At 40.6% G+C, this 17,019-nt stretch overlaps 1 protein-coding gene across 1 annotated transcript in view; it reads left to right on the top strand.

Moving 5' to 3' along the window:
- Window positions 1-17,019, top strand: part of abca2 (ATP binding cassette subfamily A member 2) — a 116,635-nt gene that overhangs the window by 18,779 nt on the left and 80,837 nt on the right. The gene's annotated exons all lie outside the window — the stretch shown is intronic.

Here is a 17,019-nt window from a genome sequence, read left to right on the forward strand (position 1 = left end):
AAATAAACTATTATATAGACAATAATAGACAATAAAATTATTTGATCAGAGAGGGCAGGGGAGAGAGAGAAGTCATCCGTAACAAGGCTTCGTACTAACGGTGTCTGTCTCTCTCATGGTGGCTGAAATAAAGGCAAAAGCCTTACAAAATAACTTTAAGAGTCAGTCTCCTCTAACTTTCTCTCTGATCATTTTACAGTAAATCAGGCTGAAACCACAGCTCAGTCTTTGTCTTTCATTTATGTGTTTAGTGATTTAGTCATATCAATATTGCACAGTGTGTCACAGTTAGTGTTGATGTTGATGCTGTCTCATCATCATCTCATTGACAAAATGAACAATATGGCTGGGGACCTTCGTTCCCCCTCTCTCCGCCATGTTTCCTGCCTGCCTCTCTACTGCTGTCAAATAATGGCAAAAAGAAAAAATAGAGTTTGAAAAAGCAAACTCAGTAGTTTCATGTATGTTGCCAGTTGTAGAAGACTGTAACCTTAAATTGGTTGAGTAGGTAGGTGGAGGAGTACAATTGCCAGCAGGTATGGAGATATTTTAAGATAAGAATAGAATACTGCAAGCTCTGCTAAACTGCCAAGAGTACAGAGTGCAAAACAGCTCTTTTAACACAGGCAATTTGATAAAACATCTAATGAACCAACATAGTGCAGTGTTAAACACAATGATAGCAGTCAGAGACAGCAATTACCTACTTTTCAAGAAGAGAGTATGTCCAGAGACAACCCATGGACAGATCATGGGTGATGTGCTCACTTCTCATGGTACTTACTAGAAGTCTAATGGTGGTTTTGAGGAGACCAAACAAGAATGTTACAAGTGGATTGATTGTGGATTTTACTCCTCAGAGAGTCGTACTACAACAAAAGCAATTTCACAGCTCACATATCAACCAAGCAGTGGTGCGTTTGATGTTCTGTTTCAGACTTTTAAACAAAGATACAAGGAGGCAAAGTAGATTTATTTATTCTCCCAAACATGAAATAAAAAGTGAGTTCTGAGACAAAGTACCTGATGCTTTGCAAAACAGCCAGCCATGGGAAAGCCCTCTGAGTTTTGGATACTTGTCTTCCAGAGTCCTTACTATCTAAATGTAAAAACATTAAGAAAATGTCAATGCATAGGCATATATTGCATCAATTGAAAATTGGCTAATGAAACAATGTCAGTTGTCAGTTATATACTGATATGATATTGATAGTCTGTGTTGAACATAACTTCCAAAACTTAGGTAAACATATAACTGTGCTATATTCCAATCTTTAAGATATTCCTAATAATCCTTAAGATATTCAGTGCTGACAACGGTAACATTCATCACAATAAGAAGCAGGGCTAGGGCAACACACTAACACCCTGAGTGGTCAGCAGCAGGTAGAGGGATGGCTGAAAGCTTCCACTTTACTTTTGTTTCTCATCGTAAATCAGTTTGTTACAACAGCATGTTTCCTGTCAACTTTTTGTTGCCAAATGAAAAAAACAGGTATATGTTGAAATAGCTGTAGTTCATTGCTGTTAGTCTTTAATAACCGAAGCTTGGACAATAAATACAAGAATGTATCAGCTGTACAGACTCAACTGTCTTTTGCAGACTGAACAAAATCAGTGATTCGCTATAACTCAAAAGTCCTTTTATCTAATAATTTAGCTGATTCTGTACAGGCATGCTGCATAACACGCTACAAAACACATGCATTGTTGCAAGTGAATAAATGCTGAGCAGGTACAAGTGACCAGAGGTTTGAATGAAAATGGCAAGAGAAAAAGATCTAACATTAAATTCTTGCAATTCACTGGACATGAGGTTTCATAAAATGGTTTAATGATTAGGAACATTAGTCAGTCATACTGTATGTATGGCCTTTGTAGTCACCTTATCTTAACCCAGCTGCACACTACAATGTAACTGATCAACCCAACTGCCCAACACTAACTGGAAGCAACAAGAATCCAAGTCCAAAGTTGGTGGCCAATACCATGTGAGTAACCAGTCTGTCCATCAGTTTTTTACAGAGTATGTCTTAAGAATATACTCCTCCCACGGCCTTTGTAGTCAGTTTGACAGTAAAAAGATAAAGCATCAGAGGAGGCAGCATCTGGAGAGGGAAGGGTGTTGATTAGTAAGGTGGTGTAGCAGCTGAACCTCCAGCATGCACAGTTCTTCAGTGGTATTGGCGGGCCACTGTTCCTCTACAACAAACTCCTCATCCAACTGAGGGAACAAGGTGTCAGTTACCCACATCATTAAAAATGCAAGCAAGACATGCATCAATGAGAGTTCTGCTACAGTTCTACAGATACCAAGAGAGATCTAGAGATGCATGAAAATGACATGTTAGCCAGCTCAGCCATACCAAAGCTTAAACATACAGTTGGGTGATTGGGAAAGTTGCAGCACAAAAATAGGGTTTATATAAAATACCAGTAAAGTTTAAGATGAAGATGGTAAGGCTGCCACATACTGTGCATGTGGACAGAAAAAGTGTAGTGCATAAATTATTGACTGACATTATTATGAATTTCTTTTGTGAGTCTTTACATGAAACTTTAATGCAAAAAGACTTCCTTTATACCATGGTGCTCCTGCTGAAAACTGCAGTTTGACTGCAGTTTCTTGTTGCTTCCTCCTGACAGCAGCTGCCTGCTCTTGCAGACTTTCTAGACAATATGAAATTTAGAGCATTGGGTTTAGTGCTCTGCTAAAACTTCATGTATTAGCTCTCCATCCTCAGTTTATGGTTATTCCACTCCTGTTTGAATAAGGCAAGGTGCCTCTGAAGCTGGGGCAGGAAATTCCACTGGAGAGCATATAGATCAACTTCACTGTCTGGGTTCATTAGTCCTTCAGGATCCTAGAATCATCCCTCTCTGTTTCCTCAACACTTTTAACTGGCCTCTGCATCTCAGACCCGTTTATACCTGGTCTTAAAAACCTTCTGGATCCGGACCCGTTATGTGGATAAGGTAAAATGCATGTTAGTGCAAGGTATAAATGCATTATGATCAGAATGTGATCAGATCTGCCTGACCACTTTTGGAGGTGGTCTGGTTTGCATTTTGTTTGGAAAATTACTCAGGTGCAGGTTTTGCTCCAGAGGATAGAGCTCCAATCTCAATAAGGATAAGGAGACTGTGCAAACCCAAAGGCAACATTGGATGGTTTAGTATCTGGATAATGGATTTGGATACAGATCACAGGCAGGTGTACTCTGAGTGTCAGTCTTGGAGATAGTTTTTACTCCTACCTGGATCAGGGCTGTTCACATTTCATTTTTGTCAGGGTTGTCAGGGTTTGTGGGGGTAAGGCTGGACCCAAATGCAGCCAACACATGGGAGACGGTGCAGAAAGGTTTATTTAACAAAAGAACTTACACCCAACACTGGTGAAGCACAGGGAAACACAGGGGAAAAACAGGTAAACACGTGAACTCAAAACAGGAGACAGGAACAGGCAACATGAACAGACCAAGGACAAAGCAGACATGAACAGACTGAGGACAACCAGACATGAACAGCTTTGCGACCAACCAGACATGAACAGGCACGTGAACCGACGAGGACAAACCCAGAAATCAACAGAGAGACAACAGTGACAAACCGACCCAGACAAAGGGGAGCACAAAGACTATATAGACAAGGGAGGCAAGGGTGATTGCACACAGGTGAAACACATTAGGGCGGGGCAGACAATCACCACACAGAAACAGGACCAAGACAGGAAGCAAAAACAACTGACACACAAGGAAACCAATTACAAAATAAAACAGGAGGTGCGAAAAGTCCAAACAAAACTAACAAAAGGTGTCTGCCATAGCAAACCATGACAATTTTACAGTTAAGTCTGTGTCCATGAGCATTTATAGCACTGATGTGTAAACACATCAAGCTTAAAAAAGACTTTGTGTACTAAGGTCTGATGTTTCTTACACATACAATGATTTCTGTGGTGTTAATTTACAGTACCTGAAGAAAAGTTGCTGTCCTTCCTTTGGTTGTGAACATTGATGATGTGGGAATGCCTGTTAGTTCCTTGATTTGAAAGCATGAAAAGTGCAACGTCTACATTTTCTCCTCCCTTGTCAGACCTGTGTATGTGTGAAGGAACCCATAAATGTTTATAGCTGTTGTGGCTCTGTTATTGGCAGCTGCTGTTAGGTAGACAATTAGACAATGCCACCATGAACTAAAAACTTGGTTGTGTGAGATTTACAGAGAATCACAAGAAGTGAAAGTGACCTTTTATGTGCAAAATGGTACCACATGAGCTTCTGGGTGACATCAATATGCCACATGAAATTAGGTCCAGGAGTTCTGCTGATGCCCTTCTGGTTCCAATCTGCTGAGTGACTCAAGCACCCTTGCATCTGTAATAATAGAAAGTTGAAATATACATTTTTTGAAGACATGCTGTTATTAGCCCTGGTTTGATAAACAAATATTATGGGGGGGTTTTTTAAAAATACAAAGATTTGCATTTGTAAATGTTCCTGATCTGAAATTATGAAAATATGAAAGAGGTATAATTTGTTTTTCTGGAAATTTTGTAGGTGTACTTATATGTTTAATTTAAATAAATTTCTAAAAGGCTTTGTTAAATCATGTTTTAGAACCCACGCTGAACTCAAATGCCCTGTGCACACAAATGACCCAGGACAATCTGGAAGCCAGAGTTAGGATGCAGACTGTGGGTCTGGGAGACAACGATGTCCAGTTTTTCTTCTGTGTCCTCTGAGTATAGATCAGACACCAGTGAAGAATATGCATTGAGTATTTCGATGAAACTGATTGAATTTGAAATGGAGAATGATGCTACCATCATGACTACAGCCTCAAAAACTTTAGTCTTACCCTCTCTGCCAGTTCAAAAAATGTCAAAATTGAAAAAACATTATTTCTCAACAGATGGATTACATGCAGGAGTGTAGCATTAAATTTCAGACCCATTAGTTCAAAACTTTCATCATTCTATGATCTTTTATTGGTCAGCAAATAGTACACTATGATACGGCGTAAAAACTGGGCTATAGGCCTATCTCCTGCAGTGAGGAGATAAGATCTAAGTTGGGCCACTAGAAGGTCAACCATTGGGCATCCCTGTCTGTAAGCAAGTGTAGGGGCCTGCAGGAAACAGGGGACTTGGAGCGGTGGAGTGACTAGATGCAGGTATGAAAGCTTCTTCAGTTCTGACTGACTGGTTGGGAGTACCAGGTATTTAACCTCTTGTACAGTCAATAACACCTTGAGAGTTGTTGAGGTCACATGCGAGTTGTTGACCCACCCAGCCAACATGTGAGTTGTGAGGGTCACGAGTAACTCTGTGAATGGGTGTTAAGGTGCAGAGCACCTTTACACTCCACAGTGCTGCTGGGAAAATGTTTAATGAACTGATGAAACTCAGGTTGACTTGTTTGGGAAAAACATGCAGCACTATGTGTGGTGGAGAAAGGCACTGCATACTAGCATCCCAATATCATCATCCCAAAGGTGAAGCAAGGTGGAGGGAGCATCATGATTTGGGGCTGACTTGCTGCCTCTGGGCCTGGACAGCTCGGCATCACAGAGGGGAAAATTAATTCTCAAGTTATCAAGGTATCTTACAGGATAAGGTCTGGGTGTCTGTCCACCTGCTGAAGCTCAGGAGAAACTGGGTGATGCAGCAGGACAATGATCCTAAACATCAAAGTAAATTTACTACAGAATGACTTCACACAGAAAATCCACCTTCTGGCGTAGCCCAGTCAGAGCCCAGACCTTAATCCAGTAGAGATGCTGTGGACCTGAAGAGAAACGTTCAAACCAGATATCCTAGGAATATGTCTGAGCTGAAGCACAGTGTAACGGTTGTGATCAATAAAGACACAAAACATTATAATTGTTTGTGTTATATTAGTTTAGAGATACTGTGTTTGTCTACATTTTTGACTTAGATGACGATCAGATCACATTTTATGACAAATCAGTGCAGAAAATCAGGTAATTCCAAAGGGTTCACTGACTTTTTCTTGCTACTGTACATTGCTCAGAAGTATGGTGATAATGTCAGTTTTCTGAATCATACTTTTTCAGTAGCAAAGCTCTTTTATTGATCAAATAGTGAGGTAGTGTTCACACCAGCTACTTTTTTGCGAGCATTTCTGAGGCTCAAGCTAAGGATGACTGTGTGACGATGCCATACAGTGACGTATGAGCAAAACCACTTCTGCATGATGGGACATCATGTAGCAATCCTTGGGCATTTTTTTTAAACTAAGTATCTGTTTGACTGACTGAGTTATATTGATGACTGTGGTAGCACCGACTTGGCATGAAGCTGGTTAAATTTAAATAGACAGATAAATAAAAAACTAGCTTCTGATGTAGTAAACTAATTTTACTATGTTTGTGTAGCTTAGCTTGCTACATTACCTACTGGATAAGCTTCAGTGTAGTGAGGAGTCACTGTAGCTTAGCTACACTTTCCAAGTAGCTTGCTCATCATTGAAATTAACCAAAATAGAGGTGCGAAAGCTTATTCAAGTTGTTGATCCATTGTTAATATAAAACATGAACCAATCACAGCTTAAGAAATGTTATTATAATTTCTTTGAAAAGTAGTGATCAAAACACAGAAGACCCTGAAGACTGCAGAGAGCTTTAAAATGAAGAGAGAAAGGAAAATAAAGAAACCCAACAGGAAAGGAGAAGAGTGGATAAGAGAAAGACACAGAGGAAGCTTAAGACATGGAGGGGTTGAAGGATACAGCTGCTGACTGATAAGGGAGCGTGCAAATCTGTATCAGAAGGTTAACTGACAAGCTAAATGAATTATAAATGCTATCTGTAAAGTCTAATAGACTAGCAGCTGGTTCACTGAGGCCTGGCACTGGAGAGGAGATGATATCAATAAATCCTGTGAGGTAAGCGTGCTGCTGCTCTTCCTCTGGAGGGCTCTTAGTTTTTAACATTTCATCATGACTCCTCATGGTGTGGGTTTTCTGGATTCTGTCTAAAATGTGTGAATTTAGAAGGGTTAGTTTCTTGTACTAAAATAAGCCGCCAAGATGTGTTTTGTTCAAACATATTTTATGACTTCAAATTTGCATTCAAAAACTTAACCCTCCCTCAAATCAATTTCTAGACAGAGTGGTGTATGAATATAAAAAACATATATAATGCTTGATATATTCAATACAATAAAATGTACAGGACATTATATTATTATATCATTCTAAACTCAATACCCCTTGATGACAATGTAAAAACTGAATTTTAGAAAATTAATTTCACCACTAGGGGAAATTATATTTTAAACCGTTTTGCTAAGTCCATTAAAGGTGGAGTACAGTGAGCAGTAATGGAGAAAGACTGTTGATATCTGAAATCTCTTTAGTGCCCACGAATGGTTGCTGAACTTTTGTATTGCAACTCGAATTGGGTTTGTTAATAATTTTGACCATTTCTGGACCTGAGGGGACCTGTACAAAAGGGATAACCTTCATCCAAACTACAGAAGCACCAGACTGCTTACCAAAAACATTGTCCTCTATTTGCAGAGCCTGTGATATACGATATATGTGAGAGGGTAGGTTGCACCAGTAATATTCCCCACTCTAATGATTCACAGAATGCTTCCCTATCCCATCCCATCATATCTATTCGAGTTGTTGAAAGTAGGCGATCCCATTCTATTACACCAAAAACCGTACACAGGTCAGCCAACCATCAAAATCTGACTCAAATTAATTGCTCTCGCTCTTATTTTTACTGAAACTTGGCTGGACTCGAGTGGTACTTTTACACTAACTGATGCATCACTGCCTAAGTTCAACTTTTTCAATGTTTTTAGATCTGACAGGAAGTGGAGGTGTAGTAGCACTTTTTTTCTGAGATGTTTTTATGCAAACAGCTCACTTTTGGTGAGCTCACTTCATTTGACTACCTTGCACTTACCCTGAAATGCACAACCCCTGTTATTGATTATTTATTATAGTGTTTCGACCCCCAAAACCAACTAGCACTTTTATTGATGAATTTAATGACCTATTGACCCGAATTTTTTCAGATTTTCATTTTATATTATTTATATTTCTGGTGATTGTAATATCCACAAAGATAACCCTGGAGATAACTACTCTAAAGAGCTAAATAACCTGATAGAGGCCAACGGTTTTTCTCAGCACATAACTGCACCCACTCATAACCTGGGCCATACATTAGATAGTTATGTTCAAAGGAGTCAATGTATTTTCTGTGTCAGTAATTGATGTTGCCTCATCAGACCATTACAGCATTTTCTTTGAAATCAGTCTTATCAGTCTGTAAGGGTCACCTCAACCAAAACTATTCAGAAACGGTACCTAGCTGCTAATTCTACTACTAATAGATATATTGATAATATTTTTGCAACCAAATTCTGTATTGCTGTAACACCTAATGTGACATCCTGTGATGGAATGTTAAATACCTTTAATCTCAGTACTAAATCAGTTTTAGATGACATTGCTCCCATCCAAATAAAGTGTCATGGCCATATAAATCCATGGCTAATAGATTAATTGCTAAGGAGGATGAAAAGGGACTACAGGAGAGCTGAGCATAAATGGTGTAAAACCAAGCTTTTAGATAATCTCAAAATTCATAAAATTTTGAAAAGCAAGACAAGCATATTTTAAAAATATAATAATTATATACACAATCCAAGGTATCTCTTTTCCACTGTAGACAAACTTTTTAATAATTCCAGAACCTCAATTCCAGGTGAATTTATTTTTACTCATAAATGCGAGGACTTTGCAACATTCTTTCAAAACAAGATAATGACTATCAGGACAAATATTCCCATAATCACTGATGCTCCTCCTACCCTGCCTCCCTCTAAATTCGCTAGTATTTCAACAAATTTTGCACCATCAGTGCTAAGGATCTTGGAACAGTGGTTCAGAGTCTTAATGGTTCCACTTCTTCCCTTGATCCAATGCCCACCTCCTTTTTTAAAAGCGTTTTTAGCTGTTTATCTGAGGATATTTTAATCATCGTAAACACCTCTTTACAAACTGGTATTTTTCCCAGCTCACTCAAATCTTCAATTATTAAGCCACTTTTTCAAGAAGCCCACTCTAGATCCATCTATTATTAGTAGTTACAGACCTATCTCTAATAATATGTAAGCACTTGTGAAAATTATGAATGCAAAACAACGCGTTTTTAATCTTAAAATGATTTCGACCCCCCTTCTGCCTCACAGTGGTTTGGTCCAATGCCTATTAAGAGTGATTGTGACTCAGAGAAAAGGAAAAAGGACATATGATCGTTCTCCAGTGCAGCATAATGCCAGTATGCCCCAGTAATATTAACCATGTGATGAAATCTTCGCAATAAAGGAGTGAAGTGTTTATGGAACTGTTAACATGATGGTTTCTTTAAGCAAACGAGACAGAAAACATAGCTGGGCAGAGAGAGGTAGGGAGCAGGGACAGTCAAAGTCTGGAGTCTCAAGTAAAGTTTCTTCAGCTTTTATTTATCAGTGTTTTGTGAAGTACTTTCCTCTTTCCACATTTTATACAAGTTAACTGGGGTTAAGGTAAACCGCCACGACCGAACGAAGCACATCCAGGCAGCCTCAGGTGATGTGGACAAGACCAATGAGTTCAACCTGTTCTACAACAGGTGTGACACAGCCTCCATGTTCTCTCTCCCACTGCTTCAGCTGCAGCTTCTGCTGCAGCATCTCCTCCACATCCTGACACTGCAGCTGCAGCTCCCTCCACACTGGAGGTGGACAAAGTACACAACTCAAATACTTAAGTCCGAGACTTACTTGATTTTAAAAAATACTTGATAATAATACTTAGTAAAAGTACATTCTTCTATGTAAACACATTGTTGTATTGTTACATATTTACAGAACCTAATGACTCTGAATTGGAATTGTTTTAGGCAGTGATGAAGTTTGGTTGTGGTAAATCTTCAACTCAACATTAAAAATGGAAGGAATCTTTCTTTATTTCTAAAATTTCAAACAGGGACTTCAGATGAGGCCATGGGAGCTCTGGTGAAGAATCTTTTTGGTTTTTCTCCTGTGATAAACACTGCATATGGTTGATAAGGTTTTCAAAATCTAAAAAATCCATTCCACTGACTAAAAGCTGCTTCAAAGTAAGAGTCCTTCATAGGAATGTAGTGGAGTCATATGTAGTAAATATGATCAAAAATAGGCTTTGATTTCATGACAACTATAAGGATTATTACTTTAATTTGCAGTTGATACAAACTGCTGCTTCATCACTCGACTCACTCATCATCACTCTGCACGACTGGGCTTGTGTATTTTTGTAGTTCAACAAGACCAATGTGACGAGTGGGGACTCTGGTTGTGTCACATCTCCCAGTTCAAGTTTTAGGAATGTCACATCAAGATTTGAATCTTATCAACTTTATATCTCTGAATACAAACCCTCAGCATGTGGATCAGCTGGCAGTCGCATACCAGTGAAAAATAAGGTGTGAGGTGTATTGTTGTTATTTTAGAGGGTCAGCAACATTGAATCAACATGCAAACTGCAGGTTATCAACATTAATCAGACTAACAGTAAAAACTAAAGTATTTCTGCCTCTTTAGCCAACAATGGATGTTCAGAGAGCTTTTACTACTAATTATTTACAATTTAGTTAGTTGCACTTGTTGAGAGCTGAACCTGAACCACCATGTTTGGCAGATGTGGCGGCAGCTTTGAGCTTTTCCTTTGAATTTAATTTTGTGTTATCAGTCCATGGAACTCTGCTGGTTTTTATTTGTGTACATTCTTGCAGCCTGGCTTTTCTGTTTGCGAGGTTTATCAGGGATTTGCATCTTGATGAATCTTCTACGGTCTTCACCATCGGCATGGAGATGAGTATGCCCTCACTCTGGAGAACATTCCTTACTCACTGTGCAGTCATAAAGTGGATGATGGATAAACTCAACTGTTGATTTTGACGAATCAACAACCTTTCAGATCTCTCTGACCTCTTCTTCACCTTCATGGTCATTTCTTCACTCATCACACTGACACACAACTCCTCAATCTAAATGGCAACTCTCGTCCCTCAGTCAGCTGAAGTGTGAGCTCTGAATGAACTAAAGTTGAAACAATGCTCAGCTGCCCAAAAAACATTTAGTCCAAGTGTCCAGTGACATCTGAACCCTTGCAGTCTGGGCACTATGTGTTAAAAGGGCTACATCTCACACACAGTTCTTTCTATATTGATATAAAACTACTCAAATTAAAGCTGAGACTTGGCACTTTAATGTAGTTTTCTTTTATTATTTCATATTGAATGTGCTGCAGCACAGAGCCTGAAGAACTAAAGATGTATAACTCTCCAAATACTTGTGGTCAGGACTGTGTTTGAGAATTTATGGCCTGCAGGAGCATTAGTGAGGTCCAGCACTGATGTTGGGAGATGAAGCCGGGTTCACAACTCCCCAGTGTGGATCAGGTCAGGGCACTGTGCCGGCCAGACTACTCCTTCCACATCTAACTGGAAAAATCCCATTTCTTTATGGACCTGCTTATGCAGAGCAGCACAAGGGGGTGTCCAAATAGTTTTGGCCATAGTCATCAATCATGTTGTAGAAATTAATAAATTTTTATCCTTCATTTCTGATAAATTCTAGATAACACTGAATACTAGATGATCAAACTATAGTTACATATAAGTTATTGATCAGAGGAAGTTACCAGGTCAACATTTACACACAGGAGCCTGGCAGTGATCTTATTGTTTTAGGTGTGGGGTTAAGCTTTATATCATTGATGGGTCCCCACAATGATAGGGGTACAGAGGTGTGTGTGTGTGTGTGTGTGTGTGTGTGTGTGTGTGTGTGTGTGCGTAAAAAATGGTAGGAGGATTTGTGAGATTGTTATTGCTGAGATAAAAACACTCACTCACACAAACACACACACACACACACACACACACACACACACACACACACACACACACACACACACACAATCAATCAACTGCTGACATTAAACTACAGGGTAGACAATCTGCTTCCTGTTCACAGCGGCTCACACATGCCCAGTGTGTGTGAATGGTCATGTGATATGTGTTTTTAGGTGCGATGGTCTGGACGGAGATCGTTTTCGTTTTAAAATGCCGTTTTAAAATGAAAACATATCGGTGTGGACGTAGCCTGAGTTCAATGGAACACTTTTTCTCTATGGAACGAGAGAACACGTGGACTCATCCACTAAACATCTGCAGGAGGTGAAGGGAAGTGTCAGACAACTCTCCACAAAGTATTTAGACATGGTTATAACTTGTCCCAGATGTCATTTGTGTAAATCAATACCAAGAATTTGACCTTTGTGTGTGTGTGTGTGTGTGTGTGTGTGTGTCCCACACACTCTCACACACACTCTGACTCTGTCAGCCTCAAACATTGGCTTCATTGTGACTCTGAACGTTGTGAATGGTGTCTCTGGTGTGCAGCACAGATGACAATCTGTAGATGATGAATAAATGGATGTGTGTGTGTTGGTGCCAGAGTGTGCCATGTTTGCATGTTAGAATAGCAGTGCATGTGTGAGTGTGTGTGTGTGATTGTGACAGTACAGTCTGTTGTTTTTCTTTGTGAGTGAATGTGTTTATTGAAATGTGGATGTGCACAAAGTTCTTATTAGCAAACTGTGACCTGAAAAACAGAAACTGTGTTTGATGTGTTGATGTGTAGACAGGGACGTCATTGTTGTTAACCCACTGGAACCAGTCAGAGCTGCTTTTCAGCCCTCTGCATGTTTTTTGTGATTTCATGTGGACGGAGCGAAGGAGGAAAAACCCCATTTTTATAAATATCCTTGTACGTTTGGACCATTTTCATATCGGCCTAATCTGAAAATGGTTTGATGTTTTTGCATACATAGAGAATATAATCTTTTTGTGTGTTGAGTTTAAAATTGTTTCCCCTTGCTGTATTTATGTCATTCTATGTTGTAGCTAATAATGCAATAAGCAAGTGTGATGGAATTGAATTTGTGGGCTGTAACTGAACAGCTCCAAGTTCTTTAGCTCAACCTCACTGTTTCTATCTTTGAGTAGAGTTTTATACTGATACATGAATCTAGAACTGTATGTCCAAATAGGCCAGGGAGGCTTGGGGCTTGGCCCAGGCAAACCGGTGTGGAGTAGAGCAGGTCCCAAGGAAAAGAGAAAGCTAGTGGTGGAACAGGTTCGTAGACAGGAGGAGATAGTAAGGGGTGCAAAGGCAGTGGCCCAGGCTAAGCAGGGACACTGGGTGAATTGGGAAGGTGTAGATAAGAAAAAGCTTAGCTGGAAAGAGCTGTGGAGTATGGAGGAAAGTAGCATTAGATTCTTGATAGGGGCAACATATGATGTATTGCCAACTCCCCAGAACCTAAAACTCTGGGTAAATGGAGACCCGCTATGTTCATTGTGTTCAGGTACTGCAACTTTAAAGCACATTTTGTCAGGCTGTAAGGTTAGTCTGTCGCAAGGCCGGTATACGTGGCGACATAACCAGGTTTTAAAAAGCTTAGCTGCAGGAATAGAAGACCTACGGAGGAAGGCAAATTTAGGAGGGTCTAAAACAAGGAGAGTTGCGATAAAGTTTGTTCAAGAGGGAGAGAAAGTTGGTAAGACAGCAAGGAGGCAAGGCAGCTTAGAGGATGCTTGTGATTGGGAAATGCAGGTAGATTTAGGAGGAAAGCTTGTTGTTCCCCAGGAAATAGCCAGTACAAAGTTAAGGCCTGACATAGTCTTGTGGTCTAGGAGTAGAATGAAAGTATATTTCATAGAGCTGACTGTTCCGTGGGAGGCTTCAGTTGAAGAAGCATATGAAAGGAAAAAGCTCAGGTATGTAGAGTTAGGGGCAGAAGCAGAGCAGCGAGGATGGAAAGTTAGGATTTGTCCAGTGGAAGTAGGATGTAGAGGATTTGTAGCAAGGTCTGTTGTCTCTTTGGTAAGGGAGTTAGGAGGAAGTGGACAGAGTGTGAGGAAAATAGTAAAGGACATGTCAGATGAGGCAGTAAGATCCAGTCAGTGGATTTGGATGAGAAGAAGTAATGGTAGCTGGGGGCCCAGCAGGGGGAGCACTTAGGATAGACAGACTCTTAGGAGAAGCAAGGAAGAAAATCCAGGAAGAGGAAGTGTTTTTAAGTGGGGGGTGTGGCCTGTGTGAGCCTCTTTGAGACCATGCGGTTAGTTCAGGTGAGTTGGTTTGTTTGTATTGCTCTGAATTGGTCTGTAGTGTGTCTCTGACTGTCTAGGCGAGTTTGTTTGTTTTAGGTGAGTTGTTGGAGAGTGGGGGAGTAGGGGGAGGTAGAGCACAGCCTAACCCGGCGGGGGAGAGCTAGCCCAAACAGGCACCTCTCCCTGACTCTACCTCCCTCATTCAAAATGGCCGCCATTTTCTCCAACTGGTTAGGGGAGTTTGTTTGCTGAATCTGCTGGTGTGTTTTGTCCTAGTTGATGATGTTGTGTGTGGTAGCATAGGCAAGGTAAAGGAGAAAATAGTTGTGGTGTGAGGAGCAGTGATGGCTGGCATTAGGGGAGTGACTCTGGGACGCCAGTGATCACTGTCTAGCCTCCTGGAGGTGTCGTGGGACCAACTAGACAAAACACTGGTGAAAGGAGGTTCCCACCTGATGACCCCAAAGACATGTTAGTTATCACTGATCATTAGTCTGTGTAGCTGAATTAATAGTTATCATAGGGCTTAGGGAGTTATTCACTGAGTCTGGTCCAGTTTTTACAGCACAAGCTTCTTGTGTTTATCCTAAATTTGTAAACACACACCTGCATCAGAGCTGACCCGTTATACTGTCTTGATCCTAAAAGTTAAACCAGACCTGGAAGCCATTCAGGATGGAGAATCCTCAGTGGTATAATAAATCTTATTTAAAAAAGTGAATGACCAGAGTTTGACGTGCGTTAATCCTGCAGTGGCCGGATACTTCTGCAAACACCAATTTTAACAAAGCAGTTTTTTCTTATTCTGAATCAAAAGCAAGTGAACATTCTGACATGTGGTTTAGTTGTGCACTTATGGTGAGCCAAATTCTACCGACCATGCCTGCTAGCAAAACAGAGCAGAGCAGTGCAGCAGGTACCTTCAGTCTAATTACATTGATTATCAATTGATTAATAATACCACACTCTAACCAACAATCTTATCATGCTTGTAATTTATAAATAAAGCTGTCTTATATAAAGTCAGATTTCATTTAAATATAAATGGGGGCGTCGTGTGGCGTAGTGGTCTAAGCAGGTGCCCCATGTGTAGAGGCTACAGTCCTCGCTGCAGTCGGCCCCGGCCTTTGCTGCATGTCATTCCCCCTCTCTCTGCCTCCCCATTTCCTGTCTCTCTCTACTGCACTATCAATAAAGGCATAAAAAGCCTCAAAAAAATATACTAAAAAAAAAATATATAAATGATCTCAGGTACACAATGACATTACACTGACTTTGTGAATGGAGCCTCCACCAGTAACGTGCTATCAGTGCGATTAATCAGCCAAACTGATTAACTGGCCGACTTCTAGTATAATTAACATCATGTAGACATGAATCCATAGTGGCTGAAATGAAACAGCTGTCTGGTTCAGACTGATCGTTGAAATCCCTCTTTGATGATGTCCTTGTCTTTGCTGTATCACGCTGCTCCGATGACTCAAAGTGTGTGCAGGCAAAGTATGAAACATGCATGAGTAAATCTTTGTGGCATGTTCTCTTTTAGAAACAACAATTTCATCTGTTCTTGTTACGACATGAGCAAAATGCTTGCACTTACACAGCCCTGCAAGATCTGGTATTAGACATTGTTTATATGGAAGAAGGTTATTCCGCCAGGGCCTTATGCGTCAGACTGCACAATATTATTGTCTTTGGAGACACTGTGTCAGATTAAGTGCCTGGAGTCATACATTCTTGCTGTCCTGGAACAGACTGACTGTACTGCTCCACCTGACATCACCAACAACAAATGTTTCCTTATGTAATCAGGGTTGTGGATAAAAGTAGAGCTGGAACCACTCATCCACTCGCTGGTTGGTGAAAGTGGAGGGTGACTCATTTGTGTCATGACACAGGTAGCACCGGTGAAATGTTTGGTTCACTGACGTCTGGCGCCTGCTGGGAATTAAATCAGGCTGACATCACTTCAGCTTACTTCATTTATGCATCTGCTATCTTGGCATTTCCATTGTCTTCAGGCTCTTAAACTCAGGAGTCTAATGTGATGTAATATAAAAAACAGACATTCAAAAAAGCCATGCAGGGGCGCCTGCGTAGAGCTCATGCCCTGTAGGCTCAGCCCTCACCGCAGTGGCCTGGGTTCCAATCCGACTCCGGTCCTTTGCTGCATGTCATCCCCTATCTCTCTCTTCCCTAACTGTCCTGTCTCTCTCTCTCTCTCTCTCTCTCTGTCCATGGTGTAATATAGCCAAAAATGTCCAACAGCCTAAATGTGATTTATGAATTGCTAGTTTGGACCGTCTGCTTGCTGTGTCCAGTTGAGTGGCTTGCTAATTAAAATTTTAGCTCCTGACCGTTTTTGTCCTGCACTGGGAACAAAGAAAGACTGAAAGCAAGACAAGGACACAGGCTCAAGACAGAAGAGGAACACAGGTGTTTGTGACTGTCTTTACTTCAATAGGCAAACAGGCCCGTAATAATAAAAAAATAGGTTTAACTAGGCAGTGACACAGTTGCATTCACAAATGTGTCACTGTCCATATAATGGGCACAGTGGGCAGTTATACACCACACATCCTGTTTTTAGAAGACTGGCGCTATGCAAAGGTTTTGGCAGTGGCAGCCATGAGCTCATTGTGCATGTTCAGCAGACTGTACATCCTTCACACTGCACACACACCTTCACTCCTCCCTGATGTAATGATGTAGTGCAGCAGGACACACACTTTATGTATTCCACAGCATGATCCATGAGCAGGGAGATGGGAACTGACAGGTTGAGTTTCATGGTAGAGAACCATGAAAGAAGAAGTAACCTTGGTGCAGGAT

This window comes from Seriola dumerili, unplaced genomic scaffold (genome assembly GCF_002260705.1).
Source record: "Seriola dumerili isolate Sdu_G_001 unplaced genomic scaffold, Sdu_1.0 BDQW01000017.1, whole genome shotgun sequence".
Lineage (NCBI taxonomy): Eukaryota > Metazoa > Chordata > Actinopteri > Carangiformes > Carangidae > Seriola > Seriola dumerili.